The sequence below is a fragment of the Orcinus orca genome, chromosome 2 (assembly GCF_937001465.1).
Source record: "Orcinus orca chromosome 2, mOrcOrc1.1, whole genome shotgun sequence".
Lineage (NCBI taxonomy): Eukaryota > Metazoa > Chordata > Mammalia > Artiodactyla > Delphinidae > Orcinus > Orcinus orca.
In genome coordinates, this window is record NC_064560.1 from 23,124,653 (window position 1) to 23,151,484 (window position 26,832).

General features: G+C 39.1%; 1 long non-coding RNA gene across 1 annotated transcript; it reads left to right on the plus strand.

Moving 5' to 3' along the window:
- Window positions 1–607: 607 nt before the first annotated feature.
- LOC125963453 (uncharacterized) lies at window positions 608–15,192 on the plus strand. Its single transcript, XR_007475452.1, has 3 exons — window positions 608–711; window positions 4,564–4,645; window positions 15,115–15,192. It is a non-coding gene; the product is annotated as an uncharacterized LOC125963453 (long non-coding RNA).
- The last annotated feature ends 11,640 nt before the right edge of the window (window positions 15,193–26,832 follow it).

Sequence of the window (26,832 nt, forward strand, 5' to 3'; positions counted from 1 at the left end):
CCTTGTTTCCTTTATCCTTCCCTCATTTAATTTTGTATATTAGAGCTTCTCAGAGCATTTTAACATATGCTAATGTTTATTATTAAATTCTGTGAAGGACATTTTCCAAGTTTACTTGCTCATGGGACTTTTTGTTTGCAAGCAGCCACGAAGATATGAGACATGTGGTCTCAGGGAACACAATTGGAGAAGATCTGTCCTGGCTAAATCTTTCTGTAATGCTATATAATTTTTATCACTGTATCTATAAAACAGGAATAAAAATTATCTGCAGTAATCTGATAGGAACAATAAGTATGTTATGAATCAAAGCATCTATTGATCTCATAGATCTATTGCATAATAAAGATTTGTGGATGTCACACAGAGGGGAGGTATTCCTTGAATGAAGAAGGGAAAAGAATCCACATAGAAATGTCTGTGTATATTCATGAATTTCAATTCTACAAATTTCCAGACTCCCATTTGCTTATTATCAAATAGTATTGATTAAGCATGTGGTTCATATGTCTTTGTTTAAGTAAACAATCTTCAAATGAGTAGATAAATGAATACGTGATGACGATCTTCAACAATTTGTCTTTCTCTTTAAGACCAAACCTCACAATAGAAAGCATAACCCAGTGAAGAATGCATTTGGGAAGCAATCCATGCTTTCTACCCCTCCCCAGTCTTGCGGCCACCACGCCAGATATGCTCTATGCAATACAGGTAAGGATGAGATTTTGTTTGTTTCTTTGTTTTCCACTACATTTGTCCTTCTAGAATAATATGGATACTAGGACAGCTAAACCATTGCAAGTGGCCAGCTTCTTGCATTCTGAGCAGAAGAGAGAGAAGAAAGGGCCAGATGAGCAGATGCTATTATGTCCAGGAATAAAAAGCAGGAAATTAACTACAAGCCTGTAGTGTTATTAAGTAATTTTGGAGAATCACACTAAATTCTCACTGTTTATGCTGATATTTTGAATTTGAGTTTCACAATATTTTTATTATCCACTGTCTACGAGGGGACTGGGAAAGGTATTTAGGGGATTAGAATTATTGCTATTTACTCAATGGTGAGAATGCAAGCATTTTGAAATTGGGGTAAATTGTGTTCAAACTGAAATTTTAGAAAACTGGAGGAAAGATTCTGGGAAAAGAGAGAGAAAGGGCTACAGGACTCTCCATGAGTCTTATCCATGTCAATTACCAAAATTAATGAAATGAAGTGATGTTAAGTCAAAAGGGTACAGCCAATGCTTTGAATATGTTTACTTTTACATTTAGCCTATACACAACATCAAAACATCAGTTTCAAATGGAAAACATAAAGTTAGACTTTTAAACATTATAGTCAAATATACAGATACCTTGAAACAGCTAGCAGTTTTGGCTATATGACGCCATGATCAGACTTTTCAAAAATACAAAAGAGTAACAAATTCCCATAAACTTAGCAGCATAAAATAACATACAGTTACTATCTTACAGTCCCTGTGGTCAGAAGTCCAGGCACGGCTTACCTGGCTCCTCTGCTTAGGGTTTCATAGAATTGCAACAAAGCTATCGTCCAGGGCTTCGCTATCATTAGAGGCTCGACTAGGGCGGGGCCTGTTCCCACACTCCCCCTGGTTGTTGGTGGAATCCATTTCCTTGTGGTAGCAGGACTCATGGAACCTTGCTTTGAAACGTCAGCCCACAGTGGAGTCTCTATAATCAATGCGATCACAAGAGTGACATCCAACGCCTTTGCCCTACTCAGTGTGTTGGAAGCAAGCCCCAGGTGCTGCTCACTCTCAGAGGGAGGGGATTACACAAGCACATCTGCACCAGGACCAGGGATGTGGGGTCACCTTAAGTCCATCCACCACAGCCACCAACAGCCCGTGAGCTGTACACCTTTCAACTTCTACTCCTGGAAAAACATGGATTCTTTTCATTGGTATCAGTTTGAAAAATACTAGGGACGTATTCTAAGTGGCCTAGCTAAAGTCAGGGATCCGTCACTGGACCAGTCAACTGCAGCCAAGGATGTGTAGCCCCCAAGTTATTCAGGAAGACAAGCAGGGAAAAGGGCAGACCCCAAGAAATGGGGGAGAATGGTACAGGTTCCCAAATCCTACTTATTCCAAACCAGGTTTCCACTATGTTAGAAAACCTGAGTCATTATATTGCTTTATATGTTTTTGGCCTTGGAGTTCTGGCCATCTTCACAGTTTCAATCAGACTGAGGAAAGAAATCAAGAAATCTCCTTTTACTCACAAAGACTGACAGATACGTCACAGCCTCTAGCTTTGGGATATGGTCGTATACATTTTAAGTCTAACAAACAACATCTGAAATAATTCTTCCGTAGCAAAATTAAGTACCTTAAGGTAACTGCTCAGGGTGCATCTGTTCTAATGTTTGCAGTAGTTTAACAATATCTATTCACTCTCTTCTCAACAACCTACTAAGGTGTATCCACACTGCAATTACAAAACACTGCTTAATTTTCTCACATTTTTAACCACGTCAGATGCAAATTGCAAGATTAAAATTCAGAAATTTTTTACAGTGTTTTTTACCTCCCTGGCCTAATTGGACCTACACATAAGTAGATAAGTAATACTGTAAAGTTAGTAAACAGGGCTGGGGGGAACATTAATCATAAATATGAAGAAAATAGGACCCCACCACTTAGAAACCAGTCAAAACACCTTCCTGTATTTGGAAACAATCCCATCATCTTGACCTTTTAATGATTTTTAGTTAATAATATTTATTTTTAGAAATCCAAAGCAACTGAAGTCTTTATTCCTAACCTTAATATTTTCAATTTGCATATTGAACACTAAAACCGCTAAAACCGCTTGAAAACCGCTAAATCAAATATCACTGAACTTTTCACGATAACAGGAAATCCTGTCACTGCAGCATGTTCAAAATTAGGAAAGCATTTGATCATTTGATAAAGAAGTACAAGCTAGTTAGACCTGTGATGCAAACTTTAAGAAACAATATAAAATAAGGATAAAGAAGAATTTCCAGAAGAGCTGCTTTGGTTTGTTTGAGATGTACAACCAGGAAAGTAAATTGCCAAATAAGAACAGAGGCATAAATTAGTTCAAGAAACAGCTCAGACATCTTTACTGAAGAACATTGATGGGTCCAGCCTCAGAGCACGGAGGTGGAGCTAAAGGGCATGAGTTTGTCTTCTCTCAAGCAATCCTTGAAGGCAATGAAGAGTAATGTCTCTAAAAAATGTCACTTTTCAGGATATCCCTTTTTATATGCATTGACCAAGCAAGGGCAAAGTGGGAGGACAACCCTTTATTGGAGCGGCCAGTCTGTCAGCTAAAACTAGACTTCCTTGGGGGCTTCCCTGGTGGCGCAGCGGTTGAGAGTCCGCCTGCTGATGCAGGGGACGCAGGTTCGTGGCCCGGTCCTGGAAGATCCCACATGCCGCGGAGTGGCTGGGCCCGTGAGCCATGGCCGCTGAGCCTGCGCGTCCGGAGCCTGTGCTCCGCAACGGGAGAGGCCACAACAGTGAGAGGCCCGAGTACCACAAAAAAAAAACAAAAAAAACTAGACTTCCTGGAACCAGAATCTCAAATATTAGTATGATTGACCCAACCCCTAAGATTTCCAAGTTGACATTGCCCTGTAGTTAACATTCTGAGGTCTTTTTTTTTTTGGATAAGTTCTTAATAAACAAACCTTGTTCTGAATATGGTTACTCGGAGGAAAATGAATCCTTATTGATTTAAGGATATTATAAACATCTTTATGACACACAGAAACATAAATTCTTAGATTACAGACTTAGCAGGCAGTTTAAAAAATAGTACTCTAGACAAAAACAAAACAACCCTCTGATTTGTGTCTTGTGAAAAATGTGGTCGTTATGGACTTCACGAAGGAGATGGTCACATAGAGATCTTTACAAACTTTCGATTAGTAACAACTTTAACCATCTCTCAAACCCCGGTCCTCCAAATCCTATGAAGTTGATTATAGTCGAGAATAAATGGTGCTCTGCTGTGTCCTAAGTAAGATACTTAATACAGTGATGGTGACGGTAGTTGCTTCCAACCTCTGACCACGTTCTAAAGAGTCAGCAGGGCTTCCCTGGTGGCGCAGTGGTTGAGAGTCCGCCTGCCGATGCAGGGGACGCGGGTTCGTGCCCCGGTCCGGGAAGATCCCACATGCCGCGGAGCGGCTGGGCCCGTGCCGCTGAGCCTGCGCGTCCGGAGCCTGTGCTTGGCAGCGGGAGAGGCCACAACAGTGAGAGGCCCGCGTACCGCAAAAAAAATAAATAAAGAGTCAGCAAAGAGAAGTAGTGGTGAGCGTAGACTTTGCAATCCAATTACAGAAGCCTGGGTGAGGGTTGGAACTACTTAGAGTTGGCCAATAAACCCCTTTTTTAAAAAATATGTAAAATGAACCTAAAAATAGTATCTACCAGCTGTAGGCATGATCTGAAATAATGTATATAAAGTGCCTAACACATAAGGAAATCAGTAAGACTAAGTTATAATTACTACTCTCTACCAGGTATTATTTTACTAAAAATGTTTCATTTTTGTCTCATTTAGTTCTGGGAGCAGCCCATTCACTTCACAGTTGAAGGAGGCAGACCCAGCAAGGATCAGTAACTTGCAGGAGGCCACGTGGCTGGTAGGTGACAGAAGTAAAATTTAAACTCCAGTCTGTCTGCCGTCAGAGCCTGTTGTTTGCCAGGCAGCAAGGTGGGAGGAGGGCTGGAGTTTTGTTGTTGTTTCCCTGAAGGTCAAAGAACACAGTACTCCAAAGAAAAGAAGGAAAGGAATCCTACACTCTGTAGCTCTTCTGATGCTAAGTCTGATGTCTGGATCTACCAGAAAAATTCTGACCAGTGAAATAACTTCCTTTCTAGTCTTTTAAACACTATTTTGCTTTTTCTAAGAAATTTCATTATGCATTTGTTGATTCATTCATTCAACAATCGTAAACTACCTCTTATGCACTGGACACTGGGCTGGGCTCCATGTAAATGCCATCGATTGGAGAAGGTTGACTTGAGTATTAACTAAGGGCATAAATTCCATTTGGTGTGAGAAGCAGAGAAGCTTCAAAAGAAATACAATTAAATCAAGTTAGGGAGCAGAGTAGCAGTTCAATTAAGAGATGGGTCCCATCTCACACATTTTTTTTGGACAAGTTAGGTAGTGGATGAAAAATTCAAGACCTGTGAGGGAAATCATGTTAGAAATTTGAACAAAGTTTCTAAACCAGGATGAGTGTGTTGATACTAGAAATGCAAAAAAAAAAAAAAAAAAAGAAAAGAAAGAAAGAAAGAAAGAAAAAAGTGATGGGTTATTTGAAGAAACATTTCCTTCTTAAAGTCATATGCAAGACTGGTTTTCTAGTCAACAAATTGGCAAGACCATACCCTAAATATCTGCACATCAAAATGGATATTTCCAGGTTGTTCTACCAGGTGCCCAAGGATTAATTATATTTATAGAATCAGAAGCCTGTGCCTAAAATCGTAAATGTATATATACATCCTTTGTATTTGAGAAGAGGGGATTGTATTTCTCTCAGCATATGAAGTATTGGACAGTCATCAGTGTCGCATGTACATTGAATGATACTGACTTAGCTCCATTTTGGTGTAGCACCTTTTCCCAATAGACATTACATTGTGACTACGTGTAGAAGAGTCGTCTATCAGTCGAACAAATGATAAGGTCATACATAAAAGTCTGACTCTCTCCTCCACCTTCTCAATTCCCAGCAGCTCTGGTTGCTCCAAACTCTGAACTCTGGTTGCTCAAGCCAGAACATCTGCGGGTTTTCCATTGAGCTTTAACAGCTAAGCATGATGTAGCCTGGGGTCTGCCAACAGTCTCACAGCCGTAAAAAAAAGGAAACTCACATCAAGCAATTTCCTTCTCCCAGTGTCAAGTTGCCTCCTGGATCTTCCTGCTTTGGGCTTCCTTCCAATGCCCTCACATCGTTATTTTTAATGTTTTATCCAGAGTATACAGTTATCTGCAAGAGGATTAATTCCATTGGAGCTTACTCAGCTGTAAACAAGAGCAGCACTCCAGACTTGAAGGTCATAAAGTCAGAATTTCACTATTAATATCACTTTTTTAAAAAAGTGCTTCAAGACTATCACAAAGAAGACTCTTTCAATATCTTTTCTTTTTTTTTTTTTAACTAAATGTGAAAAATCTTTGTCTCCTACAGAGAATTTCCATACAGCATTCACAGGTCTAAAAAAACTAGAGAATTATTTTGTAATTTCAGACTGATTTGTTTCAAACACCCAGTCACTACTAACTTTGGGTGGTAATCAAAACGGCTAATTTAGGCAACTGTGAAATAGTTTTAGGCCACTTCTTTACAAATAACCTGTGAACATAAACTAAAATTCAGGGATTTCCAGCCATCTCATTTGCCTAATCAGCTTCCCAGTAAAGGTTAAGAAGTTGGACACGAAGAGGGGAAAGCGGGGGGTGAGGGTGGGATGAATTGGGAAATTGGGATTGACATATATACACTAATATTTTTAACTAATAAGTAAATAAATAAAATAAAAAGGTTAAGAAGTTAGCCATACAAAAATAACTATCAGAAAAAGGAGGTCTTGAAATAATGAAACATGCTGATACACATGTACATCATAGAATTTGTAATCTAAGATTGACGTGTTTGAGCTTGAGATTCAGAATTGGAAGACAGATCCTGAGAAGTAGATGAAAGAGGAAGAACCCATTAAAAACATTTGTCAGGCTATTTATTTTGTTGCTAGTTTAAGAGACTTCAACCAGTCTCAATTTAGTACAGGATTATAGCATCTAGAAATTTGCCATTTACTTTATTAGAAATATGAACTAGTAAATAAAATTGTATTTCTTTTTGAGAAACAAACCTACCTTTAAATTCTTTTTCATCATTCTTTTTCATTCACAAAGCCCTAGTATAACAGTATTTATTTATGCAATTCTGCTCAATTATTTTTTTATCACTACAACAATAGATATTTGGCCATAATAAAGATAGATGCACTAGTATTGTTTGCACATAGGAGATGCATTGAAACACCTATTTCTATCTCATAAGTAATAGGAAATGACATTTGAGAAACAAAGTTTAAAATTAAAATTTAATGAATCCAACCAAAAAATATGCAAAGTCAGCTTAGAAAGATAAAATGAATTCCAGGCCAGCAAGATTAGATAGTAAATGGATTGTACATATTAATATGTCCATAGAGAGATGGTGTGGACAGAAAGGGACTGCTCAGCTCTTGAAGAGAAGGAAAGGGAATCACAAAAGCAAACCTTAGCAATATCCGCTCATAAAGGGCAAGGTTTTAAGCAAAGAAAAGATAGGATTTAATTTCAGTGAGAGTTGCATTTTTAAAAAAATGCCTTCAGCAGCCCAAAGCCATAACCAGTAAGACTACCCCGATGTCAGTTATAACCCTACTGTAAAGACGGATATATCAGAAAATCTCATTCATTCACTCACTCATTCATTTATTTCACAACCTTCTACCGATGCCAACAAAATGCTGATGCAGGGCAAGAGGCTGACCATAGGATGACGAGCTGACAGACAGAATCCATATTCGCTAAGCTTTCACTCTAGTAAGAATGATAATCAGTAACTGAGTATTCACAGCTACAATATGATTACAGATAGTGATAAGTTCTATGTAGGAAATATTTAGGAGGTGACAAAAATATTAAGAAATGGGCTTAGGGAAATTTGGCAGTGTACCCCAAGATCACACTATATTAAAGCGATGGTGGGATGTGATCCCCAGCATTCTGTTTCCAGAACCCACCTTCATAAATTACATATGTGTCAGCAAAGCAGACATGCAGAGAAAGGACCTTTAACTTGTTTTCAGATGCATCTTTTATTATCAAATTTATTCTTGCTGTCAGGCCAGCTCTTACAGAGTTGCCTAGTCTCTGTCCTTTACCTTCCCCACTCATTTAGATTTCCTTTCCCACAAACTGATCCTGAAAGCCAGGGTCAGATTCTCCTTCTACGGACATGCCAGTTCATGACCCAGCCTTGACACTATAATACAGAAAGTGCATACTGAAGGGATCAGGTTCATGGTGTTTTCACCCCAGTGGTTTTACCTCTGTACTGATATCGACGTTATAAAGACCAGGGGGAGGCAGGCCCCATTGTACACGGGACATGAGTAAAACAGTGTATTCTGAAAACTGCAACAAAAAACCATTGCTTTTCATTCCACGTGTGGAATTTTGATACTAAAATAATTCTTTGAAAAACTCAAAGGGAGTGCAGCCCATTAAGTTTCTTAAAAAAAGGACAATCCTTTCTAGATTCCCTGGTCTGATGTATGACAAGCTTCATTGCAAACATGCTTTAAAAACAGGATGTAACTCTGACAAGTCAGACTTTGTAACTTGGCCGAGGCAAAGGTTTTGAAATGTACTTATGTGTGTGTTGGGTATAAACTGTTATTGTACTGGAAAACTTCTTGAAAGGGATTTTTATAAGTCTCATCTTGTCTCTCTCTAGTGGCTGTTAAAAATAAAGTTTATTGGTAACTATTTTTCCTTGTGTTAGAGAAGGATTAACTTAATCCTGGTGAAATATCTTAACATTTCACTGTATTCAATTTTATACAACTGAATTTTTATTAAGCGCAATACTAAAATAACTGCAGGTATCCTAAGTGATCCAAAAGTTATACATTTGTCAAGTTTGTTTTTATAGACTTATGAAACTTAAACACTGTTCTCTAAATGAGGTCGTTTTTGCTTTCCTATCTATATTTAAATTATTGTAATTCTGGATTAATGTTTATATCTTTTTTTTTCTATAAAATGTTCGAAGGTTCCTCTATGTATTTACACAGCATGGTAGAATTAGTCAAGGACCCATTCCAGTTTTCAGTATGGTGTGCAATTTACAGAGCTAGTTGAGATCTTTTTAAAAAAATCACTCTACTCAGATTTATAACATTTATGTGTACTATCGCTGTTCTCTTTTCCAATAATAAAAGCTCCAGTTATGACTCTGGTCCCTCACCTCCACATTCTGAGCCATCCAAAGGCAAGTGAAATAGGCAAATGTGTCCTAACACCCGATCAACCGTTTCGGCTTCTTTTTTTTCTTCTGTGGGGTTTCCTCTATTCATTTCTCCTCCTCATTTTAAAATATCCACTGACCTTCCAGGAGCAAAACCTGATATCAAGAAATAATCTGCCTTTGTCGCTGATGGAACAATTTGAATGTATCCTTACTCATTCTCTCTCACTGAAACACTCATCTTTTTTTTTTTAAGATGTTTTTTGATGTGGACTATTTTTAAAGTCTTTATCGCATTTGTTACAACATTGCTTTTGTTTTATGTTTTGGTTTTCTGGCTGCGAGACATGTGGGATCTTAGCTCTCCCACCAGGGTTTGAACCCACTCCCCCTGCATTGGAAGGCGAAGACTTAACCACTGGACCGCCAGGGAAGTCTCTCACCAAGATATTTGTCTTTTTTTTTTTGCAGTATGCGGGCCTCTCACTGTTGCGGCCTCCCCCTTTGCGGAGCACACGTTCCGGACGTGCAGGCTCAGCGGCCATGGCTCACGGGCCCAGCCGCTCCGCGGCATGTGGGATCTTCCCGGACCGGGGCACGAACCCGTGTCCCCTGCATCGGCAGGCGGACTCTCAACCACTGCGCCATCAGGGAAGCCCAAGATATTTGTCTTTTAAAGCTTATTTCTACTCTTGAAATGAAAGAACGTGTCCTTGTTAAAGGATTTCAAGGCATTTTTTGTCTCTCGTGTAAAGGTGTGCACCTTGTAGAGACATGCTCTGTACTTTGGAGCATCCCAGGTCAGTGACACAGGGAAAAAGAGGGATGGAGGAGTTGCCCTGGCTCTTTATTGCCTCCAAAGTCGTCCTGTCCCTTCCTGGTCCATTGGCCAGGACAACTCACGTGCCTCCATCCGATTAGGAGGGGAGTTGGGAGCTGCAAGCAGCGTGTGGCTGTTTGCTGAACAAAAATGACCTTGCTCCCTTCTTCCTGTACAGAAAACACACCCAACATCTCCCCAAGGAGAGAAACCCAAATTCTGGCTGGTCCCTGCACTCGACTCGAATTCCAGACAATGCTCCGTGGTGTCTTCATCAAGACTAGAGATGATCTACTTGACCTGGAGGTGTATGAACTGAAACAGACATTGTCCTCACACACTCACACCCCAAAAGCCACAGGGAAGCAACACCAGAGTGATCCTGATAGGCTCTTGCATTCAGAAAGGGGAAGGACAGAAATCAGAAAGCAGCCATGGTCCACGGCAGTTCTGAAACGCTGCTGGTAGATGTGGTGGGGCCTCCACCCTGAGGCCTGAAGGAGCCTCAGCTGGATCTCTTGCTGCATCCCAGGCTCCATTGGCTGGGGGTTCTGTCTTGTCCACTTTCCAACCTGACCTCATATTGGGGGGACAGGTCCTCTTTTAAGGACTGTTCAGCTTTTCAGCCCACTTCCAGCTTCTGGGATTTCGATGACACAAGAGGTGCTTTAAATTTCACTGAAGGTTATTTTTTCCAGGCGCGGTTTCTTTGGCAGTTCATTTCACCCCAAGACTAAATAGGTTTCCGAACTTCTTAATCTGGAGCGGGTAGCCTCTAGCAGAGGAGTTGGTGAACAGTTTCTTCATTTACACTGTTACATGTAAATTCAATCCTCCCAAAAGTCCTGCGATGAAAGTATTGCCATTTTGACCAGTTTAGAGATGGAGAGTGTGGGAGAATTTATTCTGAGAGGAAGAGTATCCTTCTTAGAACACCTTGAAATCTGCATGTAAGTAATGCTAACCTTGCCACTGTGCCCTTATTTCTGGCCTACTTTAGGCTTTTGGTTGGTTGGTTGGTTGCTTTTAAGCCAATCACTGAGATGTTAGATTTTGGTCAGGTAGAGGCCTCTCTCTATGATTTGGGGTTCACCAGGATAGGCTGGATACCCCTTATTTGTTACAACACTTGAAAACCTTGCCTGGCACATTAGAACTTGATAAGTACATTTTACTGATTATGAGAAACATAACATTTTTTTAAAAAAACGTATTTCTTTTTTGTCCCTGTGGCTTAATTCGTACAGGCACAACTGAAGGTGACAAATATCTACTTGTCCTGATTTCTCACCATGAGTTTTAAACAGCTCACGCTGTGGGGACTGACATTTCCAGGTCACAGTCAAAAGGCACAGCGAAGGCTTTTGGTTGTGTCTAATTCTACACTGCACAAGTGCTACCTTTCCTCAGAGCATAATGTCGTTTTAGAAATGAATTGCATTAGAGACACCTCACAAGCACTGATTTCAGTCCTGCCCTGCCAGCCCTCTTTGGGGGATTCAGTTACATCTCTGAATTCTCTAACTGAAACTTCGACTTGATTCCGGTAAGTTTGAAAGAAATACAAGCCCTTGAAAAGTTTTCCCATCTCCTCCTCTTCAATTTTTTAAAAACGCGATTGATAGAAAAGATCTCAGAACATTTCCAAATGCAGATTGTCCCTGACTCAGGGCCCCATCCCCATGTAAATTGTAGCAGGGCCAGGATTAGGACGAGGTGTCAGGGGAACTCTATTGGGGCACGTGATTTAAGAGGTGCCCAAAATAATCAGTATCCAGATTAGAGATATTTAAATTTATGTATTAAAAATTAACGTAAAAAAATCCGTGATGAACAAACTATCAAATTTTGGAATAAAGACACATTGTTCGTTCGTTTTACAAACAAATATTATGTGAAGGGAACAGTCATTTCCAATCAGCTTGACATCAGAGAGGTCCTGGCATTCCTAGCAGTGGGATTATAGAGGGTGACAAACGGCCAGCAGAGAGATAGGGCAGCACAGGGCTTTCTATATAGTCTTTTATTTTTTTCTGTAGAGCTTGTATTACTGTTTCTACTTGGTTCGAAATATGAGCGTATATTTTGATAAATGCATATAGGGGCTGCACCTTTTTCCTTTCTCCCCAGGCTCCTATATGGCTTGGCCAGCTCTGAATCATGGCCTCCTGGCCTCCTCCTGTCAGAGCTACTGGTGCCCACACAGCCCTCTCCCACCTTTAGCTTCTCAACCTTCAAAACTGCCCAGACTTCCTCCCCATCTAGTCTCCAGGTCCTTCCGGTCAAGGTTCAGGCAATTCCAGGCTTTGGATGCAAAAACACCTGGCAAGAGACTCAGAAGAATCTAGAACTTGGGATCAGAGGTATTCACGGCTGAAGCCAGACCAGAATTCGTGATTTTAGGGAAACTCAGGATTCCTGAATTTCCATTTCTATTTCAACACATCTCATGCTACACTGCCGTGGGCCACACTGAAGACCTGCTTTCTGGTTCTCACTCTCCTTCTCTGCGAGAGTGCATTCCTGATCCTACAGTCCTTACTGACTTACAAATGAACTTGAAGGGCACAGCTCTGTACCTCAAAGCCTGGCTGTGCTTCTTTAAGAAAGCTATCTGTTTGATGCCAACACAAACTAGAAAAATGCAAATAAATAAGTGTCTGGTTTACTATACAAGATAAAAAAATTTTTTGATTTTTGTATGTTGATCAGTTATTTGGATGTTTCCATAACCGATGATTCCTTTCTAACAGCATGTGTAAAGCGTATGTTGTTTAAGGTTGCTGTGAAGTTGTTGTATCTGAATGTTTTTCTCTGGTACATATGTATTTTCAATCCATAAAAATTTCCGAGTTCATTCTCTTTTGGAGCATTCTGTTTTGCTAGGTCTCATAAGTGATCTTTTTTTTTTTTTTGTAATTTCTGAAAGAAAGGTGCTTGCATACCCAGGGGTCTCAAGAATTCTTCCCATTTCACTGAGTGTGTATCAATCAAAATAAAGGAGGATGCAGTGAAATATGTTTCTACTACTCTGCAAAGCCCCCAATAAAGAGAAATGTTCATAGTAGATGTAGCCCTTGTTTCACACTTTCAGCTGGGTTTCGATTGATAAAAGTGACCTCTTTTGTCTTCACACGTGTCACCAGAGGCTGGTTCAATAGTTGCTTAACCAGGACAAGTCCCTTTTCCAGAGCCTAGCCTTTCCTCAGTGAGGAGGCTCTAAGCTACCAAGGAATCACAGTAATTGACCTGGGTCTATACATCACGTCTAAATAGACACGGAGTAAATTGCACAGCATTTGGTAAAACAAGTTACTCGGTGTTCCCCTTTCAACCCATAATGACAGTAATTCAGTTAGGCTTATTGCCTGTTATTTAATATGATCCTACTGTAAAATTGTTCCTTTTGCAATACAAAGTTTAAAGAGCCTGCTTTTCTTCTTAAAGCATGCAGGCTCTCTTGTATTGGAATAGGATTTCATTATATTTAAAAACTTTTTCCACTGTTTACTTTATCACTGGGGTCAGATAAAGGAGCCAGAGTCAAAATTAGTCTTTGCTCTGGGATAGGGGAAGTGAAGAGAGAGAAACCCCAGTGGAAATCAATGGTGGATTTATTTGTATTTCCATAGTGCGGAAACTACAGGAACATTAGTAATGTTGGAAGAAAAAGCACGGGGAAGCGGGGTGGGGGGGTGTCCATATTTTCATTATTATTATTATTCTTAAAATACACATAATCCTGGGATATTTTGCTACCAGGCATTGAAAATAGTCTCTGATTCATAAATAATTTCAGGCAATCTCAAAATTTTTCACTGTTTAAAAAAAAACTTCCCAGGCTGAGCCTACCGAAAGGAATTTATGAATAGTTCCCCTTATCTGGCCATGAAAAATGCCTGGATATAGAGTTGACTTTTACATTAAAAATTTTTTTTTACAGGTTCAATGAATTTTTATGCAGCTTAAAAAACATATCAGATCTGAGTAGATATGATCCAGAGGATGGACCTGATTTATCATCTCTGTGACGAGCTGCTAGTATTCTCTGTCTTTTGTGCCAAAGAGGATTTTTGTGAGGAGGAAATGAGTTCGTACATATAAAGTGCTTAGAAGAGTCCCTGGTGCACTGCAAGTACCCAAAACAAAACAGCTGCTTCACTCTCATCATCACTGTTATTATTATGTGGAATAACATTGCAAGTTTGTTCCTCCTACAAAGTCTATTTCGATTCGTACCTCCATAGAACTCATGATGATGTTGGATTCTTTTCAATGAATTTAGTGACCACATTATACAATTTAACACATAATTCTACAGCAGAAAGTCGGACTGTGAGCATCCTATTTGTGGATATCTCATACATATAAATAGACTGCTGCTTCTTCCACCGATCAATTGAAACTTTGAGGAAGCTTCTCGTGCTTCCCTAAATTAGACGTATACTCTTTTGGACACACACACACAAAGACACACGCGTATGTGAGGCCATGACTAATTTACATAATCTGGGTGAGCAAGGATGATAACTTATACAGTGCCTAGCACCCACCAGAAGCTTAGGAAATAGTTTACTAAGTTTTGATTTGACAACATTGGTCCATAATAACAATTCTATCAGACTGTATCAGTGCATGGTCTAGACATTCACACAGAAGACACAAATTTACACAAAATATTTAAAATATTAAAGAATATGTGTTATAAGCAAGTGTTTTTCTTCCTAAATTGCTTAGAACATGTCCAAATGTCCCGCCTGTCACTGTTATTCCTCAGTGATGGAAGCCAAAACTTGTTCTTTTGTTCAGATACCCTGCTATGCATAGTATTTACATTTCTCTGACACTGTATCCAGTTGACTTGGCTCAGGGTCACTTATTCCGAAATCACCATGAAGTCACAGGGAACGGAATTTTACTCTGAACAAGAGAGTCTAGACACTTGCACTTTGTATACAAGCATCTTTTAGTTTTATCATCATGGCCAAAGTCAGTCAACTTCACGTTGTCAAGTTTCTTAGCTGTCAGATGCCTTATTAAAGGTGATAAATTCAATTAGTTTGTTGAATTTATAGAATGCCAATCAATTTGACGTGTTTCTTTTTCTTTCACCACAGTAAATAAACTAACCAGTTTTCTTTTCTGCCTTCCCCCTCTGCCCCCCACCAACCGATAGAACCAGGCATAGGTGTCACTTTGGAAAGACTTGGGTTTAGTTTATTTATTACTCATTAACTTTGTTTCTTGAACACAGGACCTACACATTGGTTACTGAGTATTTGTGAGATCCAGAACATCAAGCCCGGAGCAGTGACCAGCACGTTGCAGGACCAAGAGACCAAGAAAAAAGATTGCTTCAAGGTCACAAGCATGAAAAAAGAAGCTAAGGTAGGTTATGGGTGGGTTGGGGGATGCTGGCAGTAGTTGTGAAGCACAGTGGCAAAGATCAGAGTGATGGAGAAAGGCAATTACAGAAAATAATGTAGAGAAATCCAGAAAACATTTTATAAAAAGATGGTGGAAAAAAAAAAAAAAGATGGTGGAGCACAAATTAAAGAGTCAAGAAAATGTAAAAACCAAAAAGTTTAATATGGACAAGTAACTGGAAGTTGTGAGTTCTGGGTGCATAACTGCTTTCTAGGGCTAACCCATGCAGGCCCACTTTGTGACACTGCTTAGCTAATGGAATACAGTTCTCCAAAGCAGTGTTTTCGATGTTTCCTACTCCTAATGGCAGAGAAAAAAATGAGCCTTTATTCACAGATATAAAACCCCTTCAGCTACCTCAAGCCAAGCTATGTCTTGGAAGTAACATATTTCATTTCAAAAATTCATGTATAATTTACATGCTATTCTATAAAATATCTGTGTTCATCTTAAAGATGTTTTTAGCCAAAATTTGAAGAAAATTGAAAGTTCCAGGAACCCCAGCATGTCTGTCCCTGAAGTTCTGCACACCCCTGGGCATGCTACCCTCTAATTCCCAGGAGTGTAGAATCATGGTCTTGAAGCAAAAGGTAAAGAGATACTTTCAATATTGCTGCAAAGCAGATGATAAAAGTATTCAGGGGAAAACAAGCCTTTATTTTAGGTCATTTGCAAGTTCCTTGAAGGCATGTGCTTTTTTTAAAAAAACGTTTTATTTTATATTGGAGTACAGTTGATTGGCAATGTTGTGATAGTTTCAGGTGTACAGCAAAGTGATTCAGTTATATATATACATGTATCCATTCTTTTTCAAATTCTTTTCCCATTTAAGTTGTTACATAACATTGAGCAGAGTTCCCTGCGCTATACAGCAGGTCCGTGTTGGTTGTCCATTTTAGATCTAGCAGTGTGTACGTGTGCTTTTTTAACGGTGGTTATAGAGTTCTTGATCTGTGCCGGACCGTTTGCATGAGCTCTTAAGTGTGTCCAAGGATTGGACAGAAGTTCGGGAAAGGGATGATGTGTTCACAAAATAAGCCCCCAAGTGTGTTAACTATTGATAATTATGTGCTACGAGCAACTGCAGTTCAACACGTCACTTTTGTCAGAACGTCTTCATTTGGACTGGTGGCAACATGGGACCAACTGTGCCCGACACCCGGAGTGGGTGACACTGACACACCTCCTGGCTGTACTTGTGCTCACTGCACCTCCTAGAAAATTAGGTTGTTCTTAGTTAACTAAGGAAAAAAATGTTTCTTTTTTGACAGTTGACAGACTTCCATACCCCCAAATACCAGTCAAAACGTATGCCTAATTATTTTATAAATTATGTTGTGCTGTCACAGACCCCTTCTGGGAGTCAAAACACTTCTACCTGTCTTCACTCCTCCCCTGCCTGGGGCTGAGGGAAACTCACCAACTGCTACCTGTCCTGTCTTGTTCATCTATCCTTGCTCCTGTGGGAGTTCTGTTTATCTTCCCATCAGCGGGTGGTCCCTCTCTAACTGCCTTGGATCGGTATAATGGGACACCCAGTTTACCTTCCATGATCTATGAAGGTATTTCTTAAAATGCCCTCTTCCTGGGAAGGTGTTCACCTTCATGGGTTTTCTGTTCTGCTCTCTTTCTGCCACAGCAACAGGGAAAATCATTCTTCAAACACCTGCAATTATTTTTTATTTTCAATATGAAATATTACAAGCAGTTTTGTGCACTGGCAATATGAGCTTCTGCTCGAGCCCTCGATGTAGAATTCATCCCTGAAAATTCTTAGCGCAGGGTAACACCTCTAGAACTGTCTGAAGAGCCCTCTACAAGTTCCACTCCACACACAGGGACACATACAGCCACTACACTGTCATCTTCCCTATTCTGTTCTGATGCTTCAAATTCCTACGTCAGAGCACATGTATTTCATTCACAGAAGATGTAAAATACAAATGCTCTTGAAAGAGTTAATAATTGCCCTAAAATCATGCTGGAAACTAAATAGAGACTAATAGATCCTTCCTCTGATCACGTGTAACAGTTATCATGCTTTTGGCTGCAATTAACAGAAAACCTGACTCAGGGAGATTAAACAATACGGAAAATGTCTCAGCTCACACAAGGAGACATCCAGAGACAGGGAGCTACCAGAGTTGGTAAAGCCGGTAGCTGAGCAGCGTTGATCAAGAGCACAATTCCCTCCACCCCGTTGCTCTGTGACCCTCACTTTGCCCCCTGTACCCTGGAGCTTGTCCTCTTGTCAACAAATAAATCCCTGCAGCCACTTACATGGTCAAACAACACTTTCAAATTCAAGAAAGGGATATGAGGGCATATCCAGTCAGATTCCCACTTTAGGAGTGAAAAGAATTGTAGAACAGCCCTCTAGAGAATTGCCTCCAGATTTTACTCGCCAGAATTGTGTCATATGGGCCTCCTACACCAATAGTGGACAGGGAGAATGGAGTTGTTGTGGTTTTCTTAGACCAGTGGTTCTCAGACTTTGACTCTCATCACGGTACCTGGAGGGCTCATTACAGCGCAGATCGCCAGACTTCACCTCCTCAGGTGACTTAGTGAGTCCAAGATGAGGCTCAAGAATTTCCATCATGAGATGCTGGTGTTGCTGGTCTTGGGACCCACAGTTTGAGAACAAGTATCTAAGCTTATTGAAATGATGAAAGTGGACCAGTTGAAATGGTATATAAGATAATAGATATTAAAATATACTGTGAATACTTAAATATAAACTATTAGCAACATTCTAATCAAAATTTGTTCCCATTTCTCTGGTTAAGATGCAAGAATTAGGGAATTCTGGATCAAATAAAAATTCAGGTTGGTAACATTGTCTCAAATTGTATTCTTGGTTACGATCCTTTAAATAATGAGTGTACTATGAAATATACAACTTTAAAACTATTTTACACATCTACTGTAAAGGTATTTTCTGTATACTATTTCTTAAAGCAGATCACTTTATAAGGTATGCATATTCATGAATGCTGTGTAATACTGCATTTCACTTTGTCATTGAATTTCACTTTCAGACATTCTTTTTAATTGCCATAGATAAGTATTCTTTTTTTTTTTTTTTTGTGGTACGCGGGCCTCTCACTGTTGTGGCCTCTCCCGTTGCGGAGCACAGGCTCTGGACGTGCAGGCTCAGCGGCCATGGCTCACGGGCCCAGCCGCTCCGCGGCATGTGGGATCTTCCCGGACCAGGGCACGAACCCGTGTCCCCTGCATCGGCAGGTGGACTCTCAACCACTGCGCCACCAGGGAAGCCCATAAGTATTCTTTTATATGTATAAATGCTCCTCATGCTTCAGAACCAAGTAAAAATGAGGAAATTATATAGGTTATTTTTTAAAGTCACATAAACTTGAATTTTAATAACTTCTATACTCCACAATCCTTTAAAAGAATTTTTCTTCTCAGATTCCCTCGAGAATTGTTTTGTAAGATGGGCAAATCCAGACTTGAGAAAAACATTACAAGTACAAAGGTTTGTGCATCTCATTAAATGTTGACACTTCATCAAGAGCTCTCTATGTTCGGCAGCTGGAGGTATAAGAAAGTGAAGTGGAGACACAAGGCAATTCGTGAAACAAATCACAGTTCCCCGCAAATCATTTTCCATTGAATCTTTCTTTTAAAAGCCAAAAAATGATATCTCTGACTAAACTACATGGACAATTGTGACAATTCTTAATTCTATTTTTAACATAAACAGACACAAGTTATTGAATGCTGCATAGTCATTGAATGACAAGGGTCTTTGAAGCCAGAGCACCTCAGCCACCTTCACAACCCCACCAAGAATGTTCAGGTTTTCCATTAACCAAAGACACATGGGAAAATGCCTCTAAACACAAAATAGGAAGAAAGAAGTGGCAAGTATATATATATTTTTACTTCCTTCTTCCCGCTACAAAGTTTAGCTCTCCACCCTCACCTTGTGAATTCACTACAGAGAAGCTAAGTGATTATTTTATTGCATCTCTAGATCTGAAAGACGACAATGTGGTTGCAAACAATATATTCATTAAAAAAAAAAAGCTTCGTTATAACAGCAAGTGTTTAACAGTGCTTCTCTGCATCAGTTACCCAAAAGGGATAGATTGCTCATGTTACATGGGGCACGCTCTCAGAATTACCTGCTTTTATTCTGGGGGTTTGGTATGTGGAGTATTTTAATATATTTTTTAAAAAATAACATATAGGCCAAAGATAAGAAAAATTTAACCAGAAAGGCCAAAATCGCTTACAAATATTTTTAAAAGATGCTAAAATAAAGTTTTCTTTTTAAAGGACTGGTTTTATACCAAGTGCTTTCTTTTACTATTTTATTTTGGGGATAAACTTTGGCGTTTTTGAGACACCTAAATATTGGAAAATCCTATCAACATACTCTAGCAACTGCCCTCACATTCATATAAAATAGTTAACTGAAGAAGTGTCTCCTTAATGGAAATATTTCCTGTAACAGCTACTAAAACAGAAAAGAAAAAAACATAAAAATTTGATCCTCAAGTCCAAGCTTTTTTCTGTGGCTTTCGAGACACTCTACTACATTAGAATAGTCTCTAAAACAAGTTTTATCTCCTACAAATCCTCTTCTGTTTCGGCCATACAATATCTTTAACATTCCTAATAAATTATCCTTCTTAAACAGCTGCTCTCTATTCTAACTGTACAGTCACCGGTGAATTTAGATACCGTACCACTTCCCTCCATAAATGCTTGCCTTTGATCACCTAGAAAAACAGAAATATAATGCAGGCCACATAGGTGATTTCAAATTTCTAGTAGCCACATTTTTTAAAGTTAAAAAAATAATAATAAAAATAATTTTCTATAATAGCTTTCTCAAGATATAATTTGCATACCATAACATTCACCATTTTAAAGTGCACGGTTTGATCGTTTTTGGTCCATACACCAAGGTTTGTAACCACCACCCTGAGCTAATTTTAAAACATTTTCATCTCCCAGAAGAAACCCTGTATTCATTAGTGGTCACAGCCCAGTTCCTCCTCCCCCGCAAACTCTGGTAACAACTAGACTCTACTTTCTATCTCTATGGATTTGTCTATTCCAAGATATTTCATATAAATCGAATCATAAAATATGTGGCCTTTTGTGTCTGGCTTTCCAACATAATGTTTTCAAGGTTCATCCATGTTTCAGCATGTATCAGTCTTTCTTTCTTTTGTATTGATGAATAACATTTCATTTTATAGATAGACCCATTTTGTTTATCCATTTATTAATCTATGGATATTTGGATTGTCTCCACTTTTGACTATTATGAACAATACTGCTATAAACATTTGTGTAGAAGTTTTTGTCTAGACATGCATATTAGTCAGCTTGGGCTACCATAACAAACTACCAAAGTCTGGGTGACTTAAATAGCAGAAATTGACTCTCACTGTTCTGGAGGCTAGAAGTTCAAAACCAAGGTGCCAGCATGGTTGGTTTCTGCCGAAAGGTCTCTTCCTGGCTTGTAGATGGCCACCTTCTTGGAGTAGTCCTCACATGGCTGGGAGAAAGAAAGCAAGCTCTCAGGTAGCTCTTCTTATAAAGGCACTAATCCCATCAGGAGGGCTCTACTTTCATGACCTCATCTAAACCTAATCATCTCAAAAAGACCTCATTCAAAATACCATCACATGGGAGTTAAGTCTTCAACATATGAATTTGGGCAGGGGGACACAAACACTCAGTCCATAGCAACATGCTTTCATTTGTCTTGAGTATATACCAAAGAGAAGAACTGCTGTGTCATATGGTAACTCTGTTTAACATTTGAAGACTGACAGATTCTTTTTCGAAGCAGCTGCGCCATTTTACATGTTCACTAGCAATGTATGAAGGTTCCAATTTCTCCATATTCTCAAAAACACTTGTAATTGTCTATGTTTTTTACTTTACCATCCTGGTGGGTGTGAAGTGGTATCAAATAGTGGTTTTGATTTGCTTTTCCCTAATATCTAACGGTATTGAGCATCTCCTCATGTGCTTGCCAGATATTTGCATGTCTTTTTTGGAGAAATACCTTTTTAAAACTTTGCCCACTTTTAGTTGGGTTATGTCTTTATCACTGGGTTGAGTTGTAAGAGTACCTTATATATTCAGGATACAAGTTACTTACCAGACATATGATTTGCAAATATTTTCTCCTAACCTGTGGCTTGTCTTATTACTTTCTTGGTGGTGTTTTTCGAAGCACAAACATTTTTGCTTCTGAAGATGTCCAGTTTATGTATCTATTTTTGGATGTTTGTGTTTTGGGTGTCACATCTAAGAACGCATTGGGTAAAATTAATTTTAATAACTATGTTATTTAACACAATTTAATCAAAATATCATCATTCAATGTAAAATGAATAATTATAAAATATATAAATTTTAATTCAATATAAAATATAAATCAATATAAAAATTATTAATGGATACTTTTCTTTCTTTTTTTCATGCTAAGTCTTTAAAATCTGCTGTGTATTTGAAAAAACAGAAGCCAGTGTTATGTGGTGGCAGAAAAATTAGTGAAACTGCCACCCATAGTAACACAGAAGATGGAAAAAGCACCTCAAAACTTGTAGATTTGGCCAAGGAGATTCCAGAAAGGAATGTTGGAGGTGTAAGTTATCTTCTTTCAACTGTGTATAAGGTAATTCTTATGTACTTCTTTTAACTGTATATACGAGAGAAATAAGATATGAACGATATAAAACTGTTTAGTTTTTAATGAGTTTAATGGAAATATAGAGTGCCCAGGGAAATGTCTCTAGTCAGCAAAATGTCCTCAAAATTAAAAATGTTCTTAAGGAAAAAAGCAATTACAAGGCTGCCAATAGATCTTGCCCTCAGAGTCAGACTAATTCAAGAATTCTTTCAGGGTCAAGGAAGTTTTCTGGTAAAGACCTCAGAATGACAGAAGTCAGTGAATCATAGGTTCTGCCATCTGAACAAAAGGGCTTCTAAGAGTCTTAAGGGCATTGTTTCATCCCATCCTACTCACAGGCCGAAGTAGAGAAAGACCTGTCTTGAAGAGGTCTGTAAGGATGGCTTTTCTTTAATGTATTTGACTATTATCTGATACACAGGAAACCCACAAAATTTTAAAGGAGATTTTAGCTGATAAACTAGGTAATTCCAAGATTCAATTAAAAAAAAAAAGAGTATAAGAGGATTAAAAATTTCATGTGTGAACATGTTAACTTACCAAATTATCATAAAAGATAAAATCACATAGCCAAATTTGGAAGCATATTACAAATATATTTGTCCTTATGTTTAAGTTTGTAAAGAGCCTTCTGGCTCTTTTAAGGAATTAAATTTACTGTGAACAGTCTATGCCCGTTTAACAGCTTTATGCACATGTCTGTATGTATTTCTATGTATGTGTGTGCATGTGTGTGTGATAGCTAAATTGGCCTGTCTTTTGTCATCATGAAGCTTCCCGTGCTTTGTATGATGGCAAGGAAAGTAACTGACCTAGTTAAAATGAAGATTTAATTTATCCAAAGCAACTGCTTTAGTAATCCCATGCTAGCAACTTAACTTCATTGTCCTGTTTTTCTCTCTGATTGCCATAACTTGCTCTATAAGAGACAAAGCATCATTTAGAAGAGTATAGGTTTATACCAAGTAAACAGAAAGTAAGAAGTTGATATAAAGGTCATCCATTATGAACATTACCTGTTGAGCCCTTTGTGGTTTATACTTGACATTGTCAAAACATAGCTGGAATGTTATGCCTATAACATGATCCCTTATCTGTCATCTAGTTCACATAGGCCCACTGATTTTAAATAATATCTTCAGCTTCACTAAAAAATAAATAAACCAAAAATTTCAATGACTGTGTCTAATTTTTTAAAAAATGGCATTTCTATTTTATTTGACAATTCCCTTAATCTCATTGCTGCAGCTACAAAACAGCATTTAAAATTTCCAAGATGCAGACATACCTCCTTTGCTTTCACTTGCTTGTACACTCACGCCCACATTAAATGACATTATAAAGTATTTCCTTTCAATTCTTGTTATACATAAATACACATGTTACACGGATGTGTTGGATTTTCTTTCGGATTCAATAACTGGAGGTTCATTTTTTGGTGACATCTTTAGGCATCCTTCCAAAAATAGCAGCACTGTTCAGCCTCTACAGATGTATGGCAGTCTGTGCATTGTGGTTGGGGGCACTGTGTGTAAGTGTGCACACATTTGTGGAAAGAGAAAAGTGGTTGGGGGAATGAAGAAGAGATATTTTCTATTAGATGGTCATTATACTTTACCGATTTTGTAAGCTATTCCACACCATATTGGAACCAAATCAGCCCCAACTTTAGAGGTTCATCTTCGTCACTCATCTCCTTAGGGCACATTAAAGTGTCCAAATCTGGTAAATTCCTTTCTGTACGAGGCCACTGTTGCTCCCTTATAAGAATCTTTTTTCTTGTCAGAAACATTCAGTCGCCTAACTGGAACACCCTCTCATTCTAAATCAACTAAAAATTCTCAGCTTATATTCCAATCCCACTTCTAGGCAAGCCTCTGCTAGCCCCTAGCTTCCTCCTCTTCTAGGAACACATGATTTTTTTTCTTTCTGAAGCATGTGGCTGCCATTATAGCTTGCCCCGCAGGGGAGGATAATTTGCTCATTGTGGATTAGTTGCCTTCAGCAGGTAAGTCTCACCTGGGTCACATCCTTTAAGGGTATATCCGTGGACAGGACTGCCTAAAAACTTTCACTGGAATGTGCAAAATTCTGCCCTGGCTTGTCTTGCTTTCTGTTGCACTATCCAGGGCTAACTTTTTCTCAAAAGTTAACACCATTATGACTGAATCAGTAACTTTTTCTGCATTTTATTGCATCCTTTTTTGGTTTTCCATGCTGCATGTCAGACAAGTTGTACCTGAAGGAATGCAAACTGGCATTCTGGAAATTTCTGACTCAGCTATTACACAAAACCTCTAAAGAAGTTTGCCTTAATCTATTCAGCCTAGTTTCTACATGAGTTGAATAAACTGATAGTTAGTAAATATATGTGTATGTTGGGGTAGGAGGAGCGTTCTTTTGCGGTACGCGGGCCTCTCACTGCTGTGGCCTCTCCCGTTGCGGAGCACAGGCTCCGGACGCGCAGGCTCAGCGGCCATGGCTCACGGGCCCAGCCGCTCCGCGGCATGTGGGATCTTCCCGGACCGGGGCACGAACCCGGGTCCCCTGCATCGGCAGGCGGACTCTCACCAGTGCACCACCAGGGAAGCCCAGGAGGAGTGTTCTTGATGTCACATACAGCATGTGCACCTAAAATAAGAAATTTGGACTGTCTGGCCAACAAAATATAAAATTCTTGATATCCCATAATCTGCTCTGTTTAATATCATGTATTTCATGTAAAGGCTAAATTTTGTTGTAAAGAATCTTATTGTATTCTTGCTCATTTTGACGCTGAAAAAATATCTCTCTGAACCAGCAACATCATTAAGAAATGGGTGTTACCATAAATGACCCTCCTTACACTCAATTAATAATTTTAATCCTGTAGCCTATGGTATATTGAAGTTCAATTTATTCTACTTACAGCTTCAGGAGATCCACAAATTTCATGAATTGCATATATATGCATTCAGGAGGGAAAGAGTGGTCGTAACTTTTATGATATTCTCAAAAGAAACTTACTCCTCCAAAAAAATGTTAGTAACTGGTGCTCTAGGTTAATTGATATTTTGGAAGATATTGAAAATACACGTGCAAGATGGTGGTTTAAATGATTAAAGATCATAGTGTTTTTAAAAATTATATTTACATGATTGTCTACAGCTTTCCCTCTGTATTAATTTCCCATACTCATTCATCATTCCATTATTCATCATCACATGGAACCCACATTCAACTGCATCTAATGTGCTGTGCTTTTTCAAGCACACTAAAAATGATGGTCATTGTCTTCTGGATGGAATCATTTGAAAGAGAATATGGAAGGGAAAAAAAATTGTGCAACTATAGACTTTTTGCTGCGTGAGTTGGGAGTAGTTTGTAAATGATGGGGGAGTAAAAATAGTTTCTGACAGGAAAATACTTTACAATAAATTAAAACTAAGGAGTATATGAAAGAAGGAAACTTCTTTCTTAATAAATTTATTTATTTTATTTTATTTATTTTTGGCTGTGTTGGGTCTTCGTTGCTGTGCACGGGTTTTCTCTAGCTGCGGTGAGCGAGGGCTACTCTTCCTTGCGATGCGCAGGCTTCTCATCGCAGTGGCTTCTCTTGTTGCGGAGCACGGGCTCTAGGCACGCAAGCTTCAGTAGTTGTGGCACCTGGCTCAGTAGTTGTGGCTTTCGTGCTCTAGAGCGCAGGCTCAACAGTTGTGGTGCACGGGCTTAGTTGCTTCGCGGCATGTGGGATCTTCCCGGACCAGGGCTCGAACCCGTGTTCCCTGCATTGGCAGGTGGATTCTTAACCACTGCGCCACCAGGGAGGCCCAAGAAGGAAACTTTTAAAACTCACAGCAATAAATTAGAAGCAACAAATATGTGTGTGTAAATGAGCCAGATTAACTAATTTCTGAAATTCATTAATACTTTTCTTGATAGTTTTATTTCATATAGTGCTTATAACTCCTAACATCACAATATGTCTTTCTTGTGCCAGCTGTATCATTATGTTTCTTGCGTAGTTATGAAATTCCCATTATAAATCATGTAAAAAATACTGCATATACACTTACAAAGCTTTTTTTTTTTCAAAATAGGAGGCAAACTCATTTCAGCTGTCATCTTGTGATTGCTGTTTCCTTGGATGAATATTCACAATTTCTTTAAAAATGATAAAGAGAAAAAAGGGTTTTTTCCAAGACACTCTATGATAGCCATAATCCAAGATGTCCTCTGATGATCTCTGTCTCCTTGGATGCAAACACTTGTAGAAAGGATTCAAAGGATGAGAAGAACTGAATGGATCATGGCTGACTTGGAAGATAGAAGAAGCGGAATGTGGGCCAAAGAATTTGGGCAGCCTGTAGAATTTGTGAAGGGTTACCTGATAGCTAACAAGGAATCAGGAACAGCAGTCCTATAACCACAAAGAACTGAATTTGCCAACAACTTGAATAAGCAAAGAAATGGATTCTCCCCTATAGTCTTCAAAGAGGAGCACAGCTCTGCTGCTGTCTTGATCTCAGCCTTGTGTGACCCATGTCAGACTCCTGACCTACAGAATTGTATGATGAATTTGTGATATCTCAGGCCCCTGAGTGTGCGGTAATTTATAATAGCAGTGACAGAAGACTAACACAGGTGCATTTTGCATGTGGGAGGGATGAGAATGATTGAGTACCAGAGGGTAGAGTGCGGTAACCAGCCTCCAAGATGGCTACCAATGACTACTGCCTCCTGAAATTCACATCCTGGTGTAATCCCCTCCCAGGGTGTGCCAGAGATAGCCCGTGTGACTGTTAAATATGGCAGAAGTGATGGTATATTACTGTGCTATTGCTTTATTGCCTCAACTTCACCTTTTTTGCCTGTTCAGTG